This window comes from Ostrinia furnacalis, unplaced genomic scaffold (assembly GCF_004193835.3).
Source record: "Ostrinia furnacalis isolate ACB-3 unplaced genomic scaffold, ASM419383v2 OfSCF2997, whole genome shotgun sequence".
NCBI lineage: Eukaryota > Metazoa > Arthropoda > Insecta > Lepidoptera > Crambidae > Ostrinia > Ostrinia furnacalis.
Window position 1 is genome coordinate 442648 of NW_021133236.1, and position 19697 is coordinate 462344.

At 35.9% G+C, this 19697-nt stretch overlaps 1 protein-coding gene across 1 annotated transcript in view; it reads right to left on the reverse strand.

Annotated features, from left to right (window-relative positions):
- Positions 1-19697, reverse strand: part of LOC114356905 (beta-3 adrenergic receptor) — a 37326-nt gene that overhangs the window by 11419 nt on the left and 6210 nt on the right. The window lies entirely within an intron of this gene.

Below are 19697 nucleotides of genomic sequence, written 5' to 3' on the forward strand. Positions count from 1 at the left end.
GTAATTTTCCCACGTAAATAACTGAGAACACTGGTCTTTGACGTATTATTTTTTCGAGTGAATGACGTTTGATTTCAATTAATTTCAATATTTAAATGTCGGGAAATAAGTGATTGGATTATTATTTTACCTGTGAAATGTGATTCCTTAATTTTTGTTTGTTCGAACAGAACGGTTTTTACACAATTTCATCACACAAGACATGTCGTACTCGTGTTGTTTTTTCGCCGTCTAAATGTGTCAACTGTGTGAAGTTTGCACTCGAAGTGGTGTATCAGGGTGTGAATGTGTGCGTGCCGGCCTGTACGTACAGGCAAGCTGGTGTATCCTAATGTCACAGTATTTTGTTGATGAGAATCCGTCCGACTTTTTTTATAGGTCCATGCCTACGACCTAAATCCCGGACCGGGTGCTTACCGGTTTCCAAAATGTCATAAAACATTTCTCTATGCTCAATATCAAAGATAATAAAATATACCAGAAAGTTAAGGTCAATAGAAATTGTATCATCTACGATTTTCTCTTTGACGGCAGACGATGGTCACAGTGACAGAATGAAATTTGACGTTACATTGAAAACAATACTAAAATCGTCTAGCATGTGAATATTAACAGGAAACATAAAATCCCGGCAAAGAAAGGATAAAAATTTGCCGTAATGCATCTTAGGAGTATGATATCCACACCCAGGAAAGAATCGACATAATAACTCTGTCGATTCTTCATGAAACAAGGAAACTGTAAGTCCCAACTTTCTGTTGTAGTAAATGAACTTTTCGATTCCTTACTGTGCTAGAAACACATAATTTTATTGTTTTTATGGCGTCATCTTAAGATACGGATTCCTACTCACACGTGCGTGCAATCGTTTTGTTCTATAGTTAAGCTTATGTTTCAGTATAAATTCTTCGTTTTAATGGGATTCAATTAAATCCTTCAAAATGTGTTGCATCTTCACCTGTTGTGGTTGGATGATCGATCTTATCCAAAGGTAAGAAATCAAACTAAGTTATCTAGCACACTTATCAACCTGGAAAGGAACAACACCGTATCGCCTTCCGCCGCGAGGTGAGGCGTTTACGTTAAAGAGCGGATAAGTACGTGCCTTGGATTACGAAGCTTCATACAAAGAATATTAACCGCCTCGAGTTGATACGAGACTCCCGAGTTGATACGAGACTCCGGGTTGATATGTGTGCTTCGGACTTTAGTTTTTTTTTGTTTTTCATTGAAATAAATGGCAATTTTCGTTCAGATTATGGACCTTCACAATGTCGTGCTGTATAAGCTCGGCTGTGTGCTGCGCGCTGGTCACGGCTTCTATGTCCGGTATAGCCTTAGGCTACAACTACTCATTGGCTGAATACATCGACTTGAAAGGTACGTCTAGAATACAATGGCAGTAATAATATTTGGTTAAATGGGTAGATTTAGGGTAAGGTACGCTATTAAGGCAGGCCTTGGAAAATTACTAAGTAGATAATATAATAAAATTGTTTGCTGTAATTTGGTTACGAACATTTGTATAACGTGAATGATGCCTAAAAGACAATAAAATTACTTATTAAGTTTAATATAAATCAATATCGCGCTATATTTTTCTTAGAAATAAATAATACTATATTTTGCAGTATTTTCTGGAGAAACGAACGTTTAGACAAAATTGTCTAATAACGTGGATAATGTTCCCATTCCGCTAGTCACATTCATTTAGGTTCTTATCTTCAAAGGGCCACCCACACCCAACATTCTTAAACACCTATAAAATGTATGGATATTGATTTGTCGCGGCACACACAGCAACCGAAGGTGCGACTCTAAGCTATAGAGTTAAAAATAGTCCCTGAAGATTACGTCAATCCGTGATTACCTTCATAAGGCTTCATAACACGTTACTGTCTAGCTTAAATTATGTGGAAATCTTCGTAAGTGCAAAGGGACATTGGGGATAAGCAAAGGCACATTGGGGATAATATTCTCGATTCAGAGGACCTAGCTCAATACTTCTTTGGGATACAGAAATTAAAAATTATTTAAGTGTATTTGAGCCCAATTTGGTTAGGTTACATTGAAATTTTAGTAAATAAATAAAATAATATGAGTTCTTATTTTGGAGTGTGTGAGGCCGTAGCGTAGGTCCGTATAAGGCTATGACTACACGACAAAAGTGTTCGACTAATAAAAAATTTAATGCCTCCCTTTAATATTGATGTAATTTTCCAGAGACAAACGTGTCCGTGTACCTGAAGCGTGGTGTGTTCGACGACGAGATCGCCGACGACATGGACTGGCGACGCAGCGGGCAGCACATGCCTGTGCAAGGACATCTGAAGGAGAGCAATCGTATGTCTTCTGTCTTATAAACACAACAACATTTACACGTTTATACCTCTTTCCAAAAGCAAGAAAAGTAGAGCAACGGATTGGTACAATTTAATCATTGGAAGGCAAGCTATGCTCGTATACCTGACTGTCATTAAAATTGCATTTTAATAGGTACCTAATGCCTATTTCTTGTAAGAATAATGTAAAGTGAAAATAGCCAATTTGTTATGCTTTCATACTTTTTGTGACTCATCTTGTTCTTGTATTTGTATTTTGATGAATTTTGCTATTAGGTATCTGCTTCCTTTGAAGGAATTCATCTTTTCTTTCGAAAAAATTGCTTAGATTAATTATCTCTGAACAACATCATTATTCTCACTGTCAAGAATATTTTTTTCAGAATAGTTTACATGTTTCCAGTCTCTATAAACACCAAATAAGATATCGCTTGTAGTAATAGTAGCAGATCCCTACTTCAAATAAGGCCATACATTAATTTTTATTTCACTCGACCTCTACGTCAAAGTAGATTAAAAGATCATCCATCTTGGTTTAGTCGCGACCGGGGGGCCTGAGGGCCCCGAAGAAATGCCGCTACGTTCCGGTCGAAGACTGGACGATTCTCTCCTGATTTCTGATGACCAGCACAAGTTCGAAGGGTCCCTGATGAGGCTGACGGCCAAGCCTCCAGCTGCGAAGTACCCAATATCCAGTGCTTCCCCTGAACCGGTTACTTCTGATGCGCAGATGGCTGAGGTATTTTCATTTGAAGTCTAAAGTCGAGCTTTACACCTTTTGTTTTGTCACAGCTTAACCTTTTAGAGATTATATTTTATCACAGAGATTTAAATATCACTCTAGTGCAGAGAAATAAGACTCACCTGATTTTTTTTAACGAAGACTTACTTGAAGAACCTTTCATCTACTCGTAATAGATTATCTTGAGCTCAACGTGGTCTTTACGGGAAATTCAGTACCTAATTAAACTTGAGACCTTTTTTTCAGATATTGAGCAAATACCCCATGGGCTCACTCGAACAAATGAAAGCTTTACAAGCCCTTTTCAACATGAGGAGATCAGGATCAGGCATCCAGAGACATACTGTTTTGGTAATTCATAAATGTTTTCGTTACTATAAAAAAAATCAGGAATATTTTATAGGCTATCCAATTTAATCGGCAAACGCACACTCAATATCCAAACCATGTGTGTTTTTATTTATTACAGCCACCTACGCTGGCCAGTGAAGGTTACGAATTGGATGGCAGACGTGCAATGCCAGTCGTGCCTCAAAGTTCAATGCTTCCTATAGACAGATACCCTATTATCAACGAAGCGTACAAACATTTCAACCCCGCCCGATTCGCCGTGCCAGATGAGACGATACGGAATCCTTCCAACTGGTTTCTACCCAAAAATGAGATTCCTGATACATACAGAAGAACTATGGATCTATTAGACTACGAGTTAATGCCATCCTCCAAGATCACGAGGCCACAACCTTTTAGGATGTCCACAGAGATACAAAGGCCCACTAAACCAAAACCACCGGCACCCACTCGCACTCCTGTAAAACCACAGGATATTTTGGGTAATCAAGACATCGTTGTCCAAGAGTCTGCTCTTGACCAACTTAAAAATAAACTTCTGAGGGAGAGGATAGATGTACCTAGGTGAGTTTTAACTACTTTTAGGGCTGACTTTTCAATCGTCAGTCATCTTTTAACTAAAGAATAATCTTGTCATTTTGACATATTTCCCATACTAAAACTGGCAACATACATACAACGGTAACGGGTAACATGGAAAGCGTTGGGGGAGGCCTATGTTCAGCAGTGGACGTCCTATGGCTGAGATGATGATGATGAAAACTGTCAATGTGCCAAACTTATTCTTCAGTTAAAAGTTATCCGATGATTGAAAAATCAACCCGTAACAATCGTGGACAAAAATAAATTGAGGTATCTGTTTGATTTCTTGAAAAATAAGACCTTTGGGCAGGCCTCCCACTAGGTGGACCGACGATCTGGTGAAGGTCGCGGGAGGTGCCTGGATGCGAGCGGCGCAGGATCGGTCTTCGTGGAAATCCTTGGAGGAGGCCTTTGTCCAGCAGTGGACGTCTTTCGGCTGAAACGAATGAACGAACGAAGACCATTATTACAGCTACCTACATAAAACGTGTCAATTTTTAGCTTGATATAGTACTGTCGTCCGTACTTACTTATACATTGGTAGTTTAAAATTAAATTATTGTTTGTAGACTCAACCCAAACCAGCTTAAAGCGCCATCAAGTGACAGAGAACTAAAATCGGAGGATGATTACGAAGATGAAGCCAATAAAGGTCTACCAATACGAAAGAAAAGAAATAAAAGGAATATAAAAGAACATCACAAATTCCACATATCCAAAAGTAGCAAGAATTTAAGTGAAAATGAAGTAAACAGAACAACTGGAAGTATTCTTATTGCGAAACTTTTGCCAGATAACAGAAACTCTCTTGTAAAATCAACAATTGGTACCTAAATTTAATATTAAAAGTATTTTTCTGTATCAGCTTCAGCTTCTTTGAGAATGGTTTCAAGTATTGTATCCTTTCAATCAATGAAATTTTTCTTTGTGCTATTGTGTAAGTCCAATTTTGTTTGTCTAGTGTAAATATTGTTTTGTCATGACTGTGTTATTAAAAGGTTTCACACTCGTAAAGATTTTTATTTACCTATGTATAAATAGGTTTCAGCCAACGTTCATTTATTAGGTATTGATAAAAACTTCCAAACATACATGGACTTCCTCGACTCGGAGGCTCACATCCCAGGGGGCAACGTAATAATAAATCACATTGTGTTGTTTCAACTTACTTATACAATAGAACTAATGAAGTTACAATAAACTGTATCATCTAATTTATAGACTATTTTCTGATTATTTTCCAGTTCGCTACAAAATGGAAGCTGTGGGCATTGTCAGCTCAGCGCGATTGCTGTTTATTGCAAACAAAATAGATCAGCAACATCAATAGGCAATCAATAGTCACTCAATCCGAAGGTTCTGGGTTCAGTTTACAGAAAACATGTTTATTAAAATGCGGAAAGCGCGTGTAATGTAACAGATTCGAGCATTACACCAGTGAGGGAGGAAAACCGAATAGAATGTGGTGTAATGTAATGCTCAAGTCGAATCTATACATTACACGTGAATGCTTCCGGTGAGGGAGCACCTTTATTTGTTACACCGTCTACAAAATCTCAATTGTAGTCTGTTTTTAGTCTTTACATAGGTAAATAATAATTGTTATTTTTCACCAATACAATACATACAATATTTACAGTAATTACAGAATAAATGAGGTTGTTCAACAAAAAGATCTAATGAGCTTTTTGTATAGTTTACCATTAGGTAGAATAGTTATTTCTTGGAAGCGTCTACACTGTTTAGCAATATCATTTTAAGTCTGAAATGTTTAGACTCATCGTAGTCCTGATTAGCTTAGGCCCGATTTTAATTTGTATGAAAAATCGTCCGATACCAAATCGGTGTACCTAATGTGCGCACTTTCATTCATCTCCGTACTGATTAACAGCCCGATCCAACTATCGGCCAATAAAAGTCGGTGGTCTGTGCCTAGGCTTAATCGCCATCAGATTAAATGTGGGCAAGCTTTTATTATTGTGCTGGCTGTTCCGCCCAGGCCATGGCTTCGTCAGCTCAGCACGATTACCCGCGCTCGGATGACGTCGGCATTATGCATGTTGAGCGATGTTGGCACAGCCCGTGTTTGGATACTTGTTTGCAAATAAACAAGAGACTTCCCTACTCCTTGCATCTCACTATCATTGAGGGTCGATATTGCCTTGTCAATTAACATTCCTTTAGTGATTTTCACCATTTTTTCTTTCCGTTAAGCACATCTTAGGTTAGTGTCCAACAAGTGAACTTGATTTGAGTATCTGATTCGTCCTTTAAGATGTTTGCCCTCGATTTTCCCAGTAATTATGACTATACAATTTGAGCACAGTAAAGAAACCTTTCCAACTAGTTTTTTCAATACCTAATCAATTCACACAGTCCCTTAAATTCGGTATCAACAAAATTATTAGCCATTCCAATATTTAACATTAAAAACCTTAAATAACAGACATACAAATGATATTTTTATTGTATTGTACCTATCAAAGGTATAATAATTTCCAAGACCCCATTCCAGGATCCATTCCCCCTGTCCTCCTGAAGTCTGGGCATAGATCTCCGAGACAAATGTACGAACAAACTTCCCTCGAAGTCAGTACGCCGAGACATCAAACTTGGCCTCTAGATTAAACCAACTCATTGATGTTACTCGAATTTCCTAAGTTAGGTAGGTAGTTAACAGAACGGCAAATTGATGTTTAATTACTTTTAACAAGTTGGTGGCTTTTTTCATTCAGAAAGAAAGAACTGTTTTCGAAAAAAGCCTTTTAGCTGTATCGTCCTAATTATAATATTTGATTTCTGCCTAGAAATTGACAGCACTTCTTGTGTCAACTAGATTTTCGTGAAACGTTGTTGAGTACGCTCTCGACGCTTTCGTTTAATCTATACTAATCTATACTTCTATACTAATATTATAAATGAGAAAGTAACTCTGTCTGTCTGTCTCGCTTTCACGCTTAAACCACTGAACTGAACCGATTTTGATGAAATTTGGTATAGAGATAGTTTTGAGTCCAGAGAAAGGACATAGGATAGTTTTTATGCCGGTTTTTGAAACAGGGACACGCGCGATAAAGTTTTTCTGTGTCAGACAAAATTCCACGCGGGCGAAGCCGCGGGCGGAAAGCTAGTTACGAATAAATAAGATCAAAATAAGTTCATCCGTTTGCAAGCTACTCGTACGATGCTACCTACACAGGCAAACAAATAAACACTTCAAACTTTTAATATTCCACTCTGAGGGAAAACGGGGAAAAAACGATTCTTTATACTGTTTACCTACTCTTAATACCTCATAAACTCCGAACTCAATGTAATAAAATGTTTAAATGTTTCTCCGGAACATGTAAATACGATGTATTCCGATATTCCCACCTCTCGTATAACCAGGATTTATAGCCTGACCTCCAATAAAATTTAATCAGGGAAGAGGTACCTTGAAACTACTTTCACTAGGGACTTGCTAATTAAATTTATTAGTAGTAATTTCTTAAGATACTACAACGTTATTCAGAAACTGACTGGAAAAAAAGACTCGAATGCAGTCAAAAACATATAGCCTAGCCTAGGTAGCTTTTACTTAGGTACTTTTAAGTCGTAATCGTTTCGTTAGGCAAGTTTTTAGAGGAACAAACTCAATGTTCATCTAGAACTAGCTCAAATGACAAAATCTTGGAGAGATAACTACGTGAAGTTTCTTTCTAATACACAGTATGACACAGTTGGTTATTCGACTAATTTCAGGGTAGGCACCCCAAGCTAATTTACTCTTACTTTCTCACTAAATATGAAACCAAAACATCTATAGGTATTTCAGTGATTCTACGTGCACTGCAGCACTCTATATTTGAACTACTTGAACTCTACGAACTTAAAACAAAGTTGTAGCGCTATAATAATTCTCTTGAAGCGCAAATCCTGTGCTTAGATCAAACTCAACATATTAAGTGCAAGTATTACAGCTTAGCAAACGATTTTCTCACTTATCTCAGGAGCTCAGACACGAATTTCAAGTGAAGAGAGAATGTCAGCGTCAGCAGCAAGAAACAGCGATATCTTACAAGCGCTTAAAGTGTTTACCTTTAACGCTGTCTGTGCTTCATAATTTATTATTTTGAAAAAAAAAATGCTATAATAATAATTCATTATGCCCTTTGATAGTAGATATTAGAGGTCTTACACTTAATTCAGTCAGTGGCTAAATATGGGAGCGGCACGGGATGACGGGAGGGGTGATTTTGATATAAATGACGTGACAGAGCATACAAATCTTAAGTCTCGCTGACATTTGACGTAACAAAAGACACCCCCCCTCCCCACGTGCCGCTTCCATGCCTCAGGCACTGATTGAGTTATGTGCTAGACCTTATAATTAATGTCTCTATCATTCGATTTCGATTCGATCCTCAACATAGACTTAAGTACCTACCGCACCGAAATCTAAATACATTGTCTAGAGGCACTGGAATTTACATTACGTAAACCGTACTTAAATATATTTCAGAGACACAGAAAATATCTCAAAGAAATCAAAATCGGTACGCAACAACTGAGATGGGGCGCTATTAATAAATCCGCGTTTCAAGTTCCAAACGCGGGTATTATTCGAATAATTCATTTTGAACTCACATACCTACGGCTCTCTTTACGTAATAATTTTAAAGCGGGTGGAAATCTGTTGAACACCGACGCAATTTGCTTGTGATCTCTGGAATTAGGATGCGGGTACACCATAAATCGTGTTTTGTTTTTTGCTGACGTGGTTTTGATATATTTCTTTATACACGTCATAGGACAAAATGTGCGAGTAGAGTTACTCTAATATATTTTTTTGAAACTTCTCAGAATTTTAAGTATGTTGTGGTCCTAAACTAAATTATGCAAGGCTTAAGATAAAAAAAGATAAGATAAAAAGATCATTTATTCACCGATAATGTATTTAGATTTACATGCATGATCAATACTTATATAGATTTTGTTCGTTTTGTTTGGTCTAATGATGATAGAACTGAATTCTCTACGATATATTTTAGCTACCATACTTACTATTGACATTAGTGCTTAGGAGGTCACTTTACGACGGCCCAATTCAGCTAAGTGAGACACCTAAACGAGGCTCATAGTACTAGGATTTTCGACCTCTTTCTTTACCTGTACCTCTTTCAACCTACACTTTTGTTTCAGTACCTACATAACTGTCTATCATAATAGTAGGTACGAGTACACCTATTCTTTGATCGTGAGTTCATTCACTTTACATAAACATACAAGTAACCTTTAAACATTAATCTAACTTGAACATACTTTAGATTAGACGTCACAGAAATGCATTTTGAAATACAGTTACGAGCAAAAGTTTAGTGCAGCTGCGAGCATGCGATATCTCGAGCATCAAACCACCTCGAGCAATCTCGCCTCTTCAAACACCAACCCACTCTAAGTACGTTGTGCAAGACTGTACACAACACTATTCCACACCAATATAAACGGGCATCTTGCGAACAAATAAAGATGACATATTAAAACAGAACTGTCTCTCTTTGTGTAATTTAAACAAACACATCTGTGGTTGCTCCTCTATTTGCCTGTGGTACTTTAGATAGAGGGTCGAAAGGCCTGACGATGTTGATTATGATGATCTGTGTTTGCAAATTAAGTAAATAGTATTTTAACTGGGACTGTTCAATCTCTGTTAAAGTCACTTGATTTACAAAATTACCGGTTTATAATGATGCGATGCAGCACACGCAAATAAACTTAAACTTTGTAGTTTGTAACTACACCGACTAAGATTTATTCTTAGAACTGTAATAGAATAGGTAAGTTGTTCTATAACTATGCTACAGGCGCCCACGCTACTTACTGCCAACGAATTGCTACCACTCCAGAGAGCATAGTAGATACCCTTACTGATGCTGAAGGTTAAGTCAGTTACTTAAATATTCAACAAAATTGGTTGCTCTTGCGACCGATTTTGGCTACCTACATTCTCTGAGCCGGGAGTTAGTAGGTAGGCAATAAGTTCCTTAAAAATTCAAACCACTATCTTTTACATCACTATTATCTACTTTCAATTACACCTACCTATATCTACCTAGTATAAATTTATTCCACATTGCGAACTTTTTTTAACTATAAAATCTATTTTTACCGTTTTGACCCGGAATCAAAGGTGAACTTTAGCTGACCTTTCAGCAAAAAGTTTTCCAAAATATACTTCAACCTAATCAACTTTACTAAAAGAAGACGTACGAAATGCCGCATAATTCATGCCTGACCACGCGGCAAGGACCGACAAAGTATTTTGTCAACTTTAATTAGTTCTTGAGACTCGTCTTTTAATTAAGCAACTTGCAACGAAGCCAATTTTTCATTTTGCCAGCATTATCATAACGACTGCGCGAAAATACTTGGAAAAGTATTTGAGAACTGACACGTACGTTCTTGATCTGTTGTGTAATGAAATAAAAAGACGTGAAGGGTGAATACGAATCACATGAAGGGTTCCGTACAATAAGATCATTGTAAATTCTAATTTCTACCTATTCTCCGGTTCATGACATACAGCTCGTTGATAAACATGCAGATAGCAGGAGTGAGAATATTTAAAGGGTCTCCTTAGCTCGGTTTGGGTACGGAACCCTAAATATCTTTTACCAAAGGTACAAAAGTAACAACACTGATAACTTTTTGATCTGCCTTATGCGCCAAACATGACTTGGTCTGATCCGAAAGGATCATCTTTGACTTACGAATATAGTAGATCCTTTCTTATCGATTGACATTCGAGCTCTCATTGCGCTACAAAAATATTCGCTGTGAACATAAATCAATAAAAAAAAATGGTACATTTTGTCCCCGTGCGGATCAAACCCCCGACTACAATTAGCATTATAGTCCACTTCGCGAACCGCAAGCCAGGCGGAGTCAATCATCAAATTAATAATTTAATTTTTACTTTATTTTAAACCGGTATTTTTACGCAATGTCCAGTAACTGCAATTAAGTTACCTTTTTCCGGATAGGTACATTTCTTTTTGACCAGATTTTAAGAGCTTATTTCGGACTTCATCCGGATTTTATTCAAAATCAGATTTGTCGTAACGTTTCGATTTTGGGCCAATCCGCTTACCAACTCCACATGTTTTTCACGGAAAATAAGGAAAAAAAGGTTTTTTTTGACAATGTTATTTAATTTTAGAAGATCTTTTTTATCAAAGACCAAAGATTTTTTGAAATCTGCTACCGCGTGGTCGGTTTGAGGAAAACTCTAACTAATAAGGGTTCGATTCCCAAGAGGGTTACATAATTTTTCTCCAGTTTGGTTAGGTCGTTTGTGGACTTGACTATCCGAAAAAGCAATATGAATCCATCCTCCGGAGTACATGATAAGGCCTAATATCAGTTTAAATTTAATTAACACTAGAAGTGCCGAAGATTACGACCCCCCTAAAAGCGCCGCTGGGTCAATTTTGTCCCAGCATATATTTTGTAACATTTTTTAGTTTCAAGCATGAATATTATGGTTAAAACTATTTGTAGTATCCTAAAAAAAGGTTTATCTATGTAGTTAAATCAATATGTACTTATTTCTTTAAAAATGTAAATGTATTCAATTTTAATTTTAAATTATTAAAAGTCAGATATTTTTGGTTTCATTTAAAAATAGTCACATATATTATGTGGTGTTAAACTGTATTAAAATAATGAAATTACTAATTAAATTAGTCATTATTATTTTTAAAGGAAAAATAAATATCTTACAAATAATAGTGCACATTTTGCACAAAGTTTTTTTGTATGGTTTTTTGTCTCTCTGGTGTACTATGTGCTTAGGAATTTTTATAGGTATGGTTATTTTTCTGTTATCTGTACACAAACAGTGCAGTTTTTTTACCAATTACAATGAAAAGTATGTACGTTTAATTTTCAAAATTTGATAAGTCACACATTTTAAAAATGTACCAAATCATACAATGTATGAACTGGCTTATGTCTAGAAGCCACCTTCCTACTAATATTATAAATGTAAAAGTTAATAAATATTGATGAATTGAAGGATGGATGGACTGATGAATGGATAAGAAGGATGAATGGGTGGATATATGCCTGGAACTTGAACTAAGTGAGTATGGATTCATGGTTAGATCGATGGATGATTTTTCACTCTTTTACGCAAAAAAATACTAAGCCGATCTTAATAAAACTTTGCAGTTTTATTGTTAATACTTCAGAATAACATAATATAGGCTATAATTTACAATAATATTCAGTTATTTGGTCAAATAGCAACGATAAATGTCAAGAAATTAGGTCTTTCTATGATAAAATTAATTTCTCACGGTTGAAGTCACAGGCAAAAACTAGTACAATATATTTACATTTCTGCATTGTCACGAGTCACCTAAACTCTCCTCGACTCTCCACTTTCGTATCTCCTCGAAACAAAGACTCTTCATCGAATTATTGTGGCAAATACCAGGGTGGGACAAAAATGACCCAGTGGCGCTTCTAGGTAAAACCGATTTTTAATTTTTTTCTATTAATGTTATATTATCAAAAACATTAAAAAATGATAAAATTCAATAAATCAGTAAAAGTCAAAAAGTTTCATGGACTTTCGTAGAAAAATAAAAAAGTTAGAGACGTTCAAACTCGCGAGTGGGACAAAAATGGGACGGCGGCCTTTCTAGTGTTAAAACTAAAGTATTTATCGAAATAATTTACTCAACTAACGCTCGACGCGTTAATTGTTCATGTTCTACAGAAAGAACAAGTTTATCATCAGCGTCAAAGAACAGTCGAATCGAAATGAAAACTACACAAAGTAAATTGAACAAAGCATTGTCTTCGAAGATTAAATAAATAACGAATTACCTCCGCCAATCGCCATGGCAAAGCTACGCGATGTATTGGTCCCTGGAGATTAAAACTGCTAGTTTCCGGGAACTGAGAAAACAAAATTGCAGTTTCTGTTTGCTATTTTACCTTGTATTTTACACGTCGAAGTTGATATTGGCAAAAATAAATAAAGGAATTCAGCTGCGAATAAAACTATTTTTGTTTTAATTTACTACTAATTGAATCATTTAAGAATGCAGGCTGAATTTATATGTATAAGGATGAAATAAATATAAATGTGTCGCAGAACCGATGGAAAGGTTCTCGAACGAAGGCCTCTTGGAAAACTTCCTCTTTAGAAGAGAACTTCCTACTATACTAATGTACCTAAGAAAAGTAAACACGATGCTAAGTTTTTAGACTTAAGGATCACATTTTCATAAAAATGCATCATTTGAATTCAGTGATTGTATTTAACTTCACAATCCTTAAAACACAAGATGCTTTAACTCAATAGAATTATCGGAAAATGTGCTATAAAGGCAGTTCTTGCAGCTATTTGTCGCTATTTTCGAAGACAAACAACGGAGCGTGACATTTCCTCAGTGGAATAATATTATGGTGCTTATGGTTTTATACTATCCTTGCAGCCACCTGCGATTTCGTACGTGTGGACCCTGTTTTACCCCATTATGGGTGGAGTTCTGTAAAAACCGTTCTTAAGGCACCTACCTGCCAAATTTCAATCTTGTAGGTGTTACCTATACATAGTTTCTGAAATTTGGTGATTAATCAGTGAGGGTGGTATTTCGCTTTTGTAAAAACAGATACCTATTATTCACTTGTTGGTAGTAGGTATCTACTTGGTTCTATATATCCAAAGCCTATAAAGTGGGGACGTGCTCTAATAAATAATACCTAGGTCAGAAACAAAAACAAAAAATATTTTTGTTCATTTTTCTTCGTTTGTCGTCACGTAGCTACCCTCGTTACTTGCAGGTACAATACATAGGTCAGTGTTTGCCAAATATCAAGAACAGCTGTCAGGTTTTATTAGGTAAACCAAACAACCACTAAACTGTATTATTGTAGTGTTTTCTCACTTTTGTATTATGAAAGAATTAAAAAAGATAAACGTTAAATTTCTAAGCTACCTATCGTAATAATACGAAAAACATTTTCCTAGTAGTAAACCCATCTCAGTTATACTCGTTGAAGCGCTAAGAAATTCTCATTAATAATGTAGATTATTTTAATAATTACCTTTTAAGTGAAACTAGCTGAGCTCCTCTTACTTAAAATCTCTAGACTAGAAGTCTCTCGAAATCAATCGGCTCTTATTCGCGAGAATTGTTTAAGGCTCTATCTGCATTTTCTTATTAGTCTTCTTACGATCTCATCTGACGCTTAAAGAGGCAAAAATATGTTTGACCTAAAATGTTGAGCACCCCTGGCCTAGAATTTCCCGAGAGCTTCTCAACGCCGAACGGCGCTAATCCCCCAAAAGTGGGCATTTACGCGTTCTTACCGCGCTAATCTGCCGCTATTTGCAGAGTCCTCGATTGTCGAACCGGTGAAGGGGTGGAGACCATATTATTCGTCATTTTATTCAAGTAACGTCAGCCACGCGTGTTCGGAATCGCACGGTTCGAATAAATTCAGATGTTCTTTTCGAATTTCGACTGAAATGGAAAAGTATTTCGGGTTTTCAGTGTATTTAGGCAAGGCAGTTTGTAAATAAAATAAAGTTCTATCTTTTTCTAGGATATAAGTAGGATCTGCTTTCAGTGTTTCACAGTATCATAATTTCAGCGCAGCACAGATTTCAAATTATTAATGTTTAAGACAAAAAAGTTATACGCATAACATCTTAAAAACCTTTAAACACATTAAGTATTTTACGCTACGCACATTTTATTAAAATTTATAGGTAGGCAAGCGTTTAACCACAGAATAATAGTAGTAATAGTACTATCACTTGTAACATGGTAAAAAGGTTTCTATCCTCTGGATTCGCTTTGAGTATACAAACATTTTAGTCAAAAGAAATCCTAACAAGACACAAATGTCATCAAAGGCACCGCATGTACAAAGACGAAATCATGGCTTTTCCCTTATAACAATATAAGATAAAAGGCACACAGATAAAAAGCCACAAAAGCGTGGGTGCATTGTGGACACGGGATTGGGAAGCCTACTTGATTTCATGTTAATATTATAAATTAACTTCTGCCTGAAGCTTCGCCTACTTGGCATTAAAATCTTACTGGCGCATTATAATAAAAAAAAATACGTACTAGGTATTCCAATGTTACGAGAAATTACCGTTTTTCTAAATTGACAAATTGTTATGATTACAAAAAAGTTTAATACACAGTACACACTACTATTTTCTTCAGTTCAGTTCACTACTGGTAAGTTCGTGGGACATTTTTGTAAATTACTAATCGTTCTAGTTTAGTCTCGTAACTAAAAATTTTTTTCAGTGTTTGAAGTAAGTTTTCATGGTTAAGATATTAGTAATATAGCTACGAGTACTTTAAATAAATTAAGAATAACGAAATGTATAATAAACTTAATTTACCTAAAGTACGTCACGTAAAGTCAAGTAATTTTAACCTTTGACACCTACAAAAGGCATAATTTCATCCTGACATAATAAACATTCTAATTAACATCCTCTCTATTCTTGCATATTTTAACCTGTAAACATCAAAACCCTTTGTAAATTAAGAAGGGTGTCATTACTTACCCTTTACGGGATTTTGTTTCATTATCAAATATCTTGCCAATTTTTGACGGTCAAAATACCTGTCCTGTTTATCTATAAAGGATTTTCCTTATGAAGTTACTATTAAGAGTTAAGTTTTTCAAAGAATTGTTGTCCTTTGTTATCTGTATTTTTGGATAGCATTAAAATTTTGTAACTCTATTACTACATTTTTAATTTGTACCATACTTTTTCTTATTTTCTAGCTTCTTATTTTGTGTTTACGGTACTCTGTTGACCCCAACCAATCCACTGCGCCCTAATTGCAGTCCCCTCGCCAAAGCCAGGTTGATCCTTGTACAGGCGTTAAGGCCCGCCTTCCATCAATGCGGAGCTGTGTGGAGCGGAGAAGAAATGTGGGATAATAATCTGCTTGGTAATTTAAAACACATCCCTGCTCCGCCTTGGTGGAAACAGGGGCTAAGCACAACAAAGGACATCCCATAGATAAGGTCTGAAGCTCACGCTCGATTCTTTCTCTGTCTCTTCTCCAATGACGTCATATTATAGTCTGCAATGGCCAACCAGTAAGGCTGGGTTGCACCATCTTACTTTAACTATATCAAACGTCAAAAGTCTGTCAAACTCCATTAAAAACACCGGTTATGGTTAAAGTTACTGGTGGTACAACTCAGAAGGACATCCCATAGATAAACCATGGTTCGAACCTCACGCTCGATTCTTTCACCGTTTGTCCTACTCCAATGACGTCATAGTCTGCGATGGCCAACCACTAAGTATAGTTTGTGTCAGTTCAGAAACAAACTAAATACATTAACTAAGGCAGAACCACCACTTTCCTCATCTGAAAATAGCCGCAAATAAACTTGTGAATAATCAAGTAATTGGCAAGTTATGAAACAAGCTGTTTAACTATTTAAGTCCGCTTGTTTACAAGAGAATATTCTTGCCGTAGCCTTCGGTTATCTCAATTGAAGCGCCTTCGTTTGACCACGAATTATTATTACACGGCCATTTAAATTGCTAAGTGCAAGAATTGTAATAAGTACTCGTATATTTATTTAATTAATACAGTATATTATAGCAGAACAATAGGTATCCATAAGAACAAAGTTAAGGTTTACGGTAAAAGAAATTCATCAAATGCATGACACAATCTAGCTGAGCGGTCTTGTCACTAGGGAGCGGTCAATTCACATATTTTTAGTCAGTCAATTTCAGGGTAAAGATGAAACTTCACATGTGCAAAGCCAACGACAACAGCCATTCATGTAATACAATTGCAAAAATATTTTTCTGAAAACCGCATCAACATCAGTTCAGTCAAACGCAAGATACGAGTCAAACTGAAAACCTTATTTTTAAATAAACTTTTTAAGTCAGTTAAAAAGTATAAACACACATGTCACATCTAGTTTAAACTCTACATTAACGCTGCCCTGCAGGCTCTATGCCTATAACAAACAAAATACTAGTCCAGCCCTCAAAGGCAAGCAGCAAAAGCCCAAATGCCTCAAATATTTCGACGTCCGCCATCAAAACGTATAATTTAGCTTTGAAACCTTTCTCTCTTACCGCGAATTCGAATACAATTTCGTTAATGATGTTTCATAATTTGTTTTGTTTCGACGTTTATTAATGCTTAATTATTGGATTCCAATTTATCTGTGTTAACGGTTAATGATTTCAACAGAACGTAATAAATACTCTATGGTAACATTTTGACTTGTTAGGTAATATTATTATGCGGTATGCATGATTTAATTGGGTTATCTAATATTCGTGGATTTGAACAATAACAAATTAATGAGAGATTATGTTTGAGAGCAGCTTATAGGCAAAGCCTACCTGGTAAACCGTGCTTTATTGGTGGTTTTATACACTTATGTTTCACGTTAAATAAATTTTGAATATGAAATTTGAATTTTACTACAAAAAGTAATTCAGCCATTGTACAGTCTACAAAATGAACGATAGCCTTATGGATAAGCATTTTAAGCTAAACACTGTGGTTGTTATGACGTTGTAACAGATGCTATTAAAATTCTTGATTTCGTAGCAAAACCGTAGCACCGTAGCGAAGTATGCAAGTTCGTACTATGCAAGTACGTAGTATAAAAAGTACAAAATGATACTGATGGTACAAAAAGTACTTAGTTTCCCTATAATGGTATGCACATTTTTCGAGTGTTGGCAAATTATCTTTCGTGTCGTTTATTTAGTGTTGGCCATCTGTATGCCTAATCCTTACCACAAATTCAAAGCTGAAGGTCATTTCTTATAGAAAATTGAAATCAACTTAAACGTTACGGACTTACGAAGATTCAGGACAGTTTCCTATTTCCCCAGGGAACCGACGATTCAATTTCACAACCACTGTTCAGAGTGGAAAGCGAATCTTTAACAGGAAATGGAAGTCTGTGGAGATATTCGACACCGTATAAAATACAATTTAATCTCGTTCTATACATTATACGAATAGATGCCTACCCTTAATTTAATAGAAATTGTGATTATGTTCTGGTTGCAAAAACCGGCCATGTGCGATCGATCTCGCTTACGAAGGGTTCCGTATTATTCCTATATGTATGTATATTCCTAAGTCGTACCTAATCTCAATCCTACTTCCTACTAATATTATAAATGCAAAAGTTTGGATGTCTGGATGTCTGGATATCTGGATGTTTGTTACTCTTTCACGCAAAAATTTTACAGTATTATTGTTTAAAACCCATATTTCATATAGGCTATAATTTATGACGATAGGTATGTGACAATTTTCAATAAATAAATAAGACGTGTCTAAAAAGCGCCATCATTGGTTAAAATCTACAGCGCTGCACAAACTACTGTTTTTGACATGACTAAACAACTGATTTTACGAACTAAGGGGTAAAACGAGGTCCACGCGTACGAAGTCGCGAGCGGCCGCTAGATGATTATGATTTTTGTTAGGGGTAGACGTCGCCTTACAATAATGTCATCATATTTTTGCACTCGTGCAACTTGCGGACCGCCCATAGCAGACTTGATCTGTCTATCTTTTGTATTGGTCCTTGCACCACAGAGCGCACTATAGAGTCTCTGCTTCATATCGAGTCTTTTCCGGAGAATAACTCTCCTATTATCGTTACTAAAATCGACCAATCACCTACAAATAAACTGACTAAAAGCTAACCTTATATTGCACATAAAACTCAACAATTTAGAGAACTAAGCGAATTTTTTTTATATAAAAATTTAGGGGCAAAGAGAAGCAAACTGGCAACTCTAATTTTATCAGCCAGATCACGTATTCTAAACTTTTGTCATATTAATATCTAAATGAAAAGTTAGCTTCAGTATTGTCGCGCATGTTTGAGAATTTTAATAAACTCGACACTTTCTATATTATGGTAAAAGTATAACTAAATGCTCGTAAATATTAAACAAAATTGCTTCTGAGAATGCAAAAGTTTGGTCATTTGTTTCTATCGTGTGGGTTGTAAAATCGTAGGTTGTAACTTTATTATAAGGCACTTTATTAAGCTGTAGTGGTCGTATCAATAACTGAACATGTCAGTCGGATAACAACTTCAGCTTAGAGAAAGTACCTACCTACCTAACATTAGTTTTTGACGTAGGTAAGTAGGTAATTATATGGTCAATCTTCATTGATAAATTTGTATAACTATTCCTAATGATCGAGATGCCGTATAATACATTCTACACCAAGTGATTCAGGACTATTATCAGTGTTATTTACTAGAAAAGCTGTCTATTATTTATTTATAAAAAAAAATAATATTAATCCGTTCATAAAATCACTCATCCTAAAAATAAAGCTGCCTAATGAAGTCGTAATAACTCATATTCCTGCCCCCCACTGCACCTTAGAACAAAGACGATTATATCTGGCTCTGCCAAGCACCGCCGCAGACGCCACACCTGTTTAATTAAATTGGAATTAATTAAGAAAGCTTCATTAAAATGTTATCTACACCAACCTAAACCTAACCTTCTATGTATGAAATGTATGTACTTTAAAAAGCAATTGCATTAGTTCACGGTCAACTCTTATACCAATTGCAATTACCTAAACAGACCTATGTCGTGGTACCTATAAAAC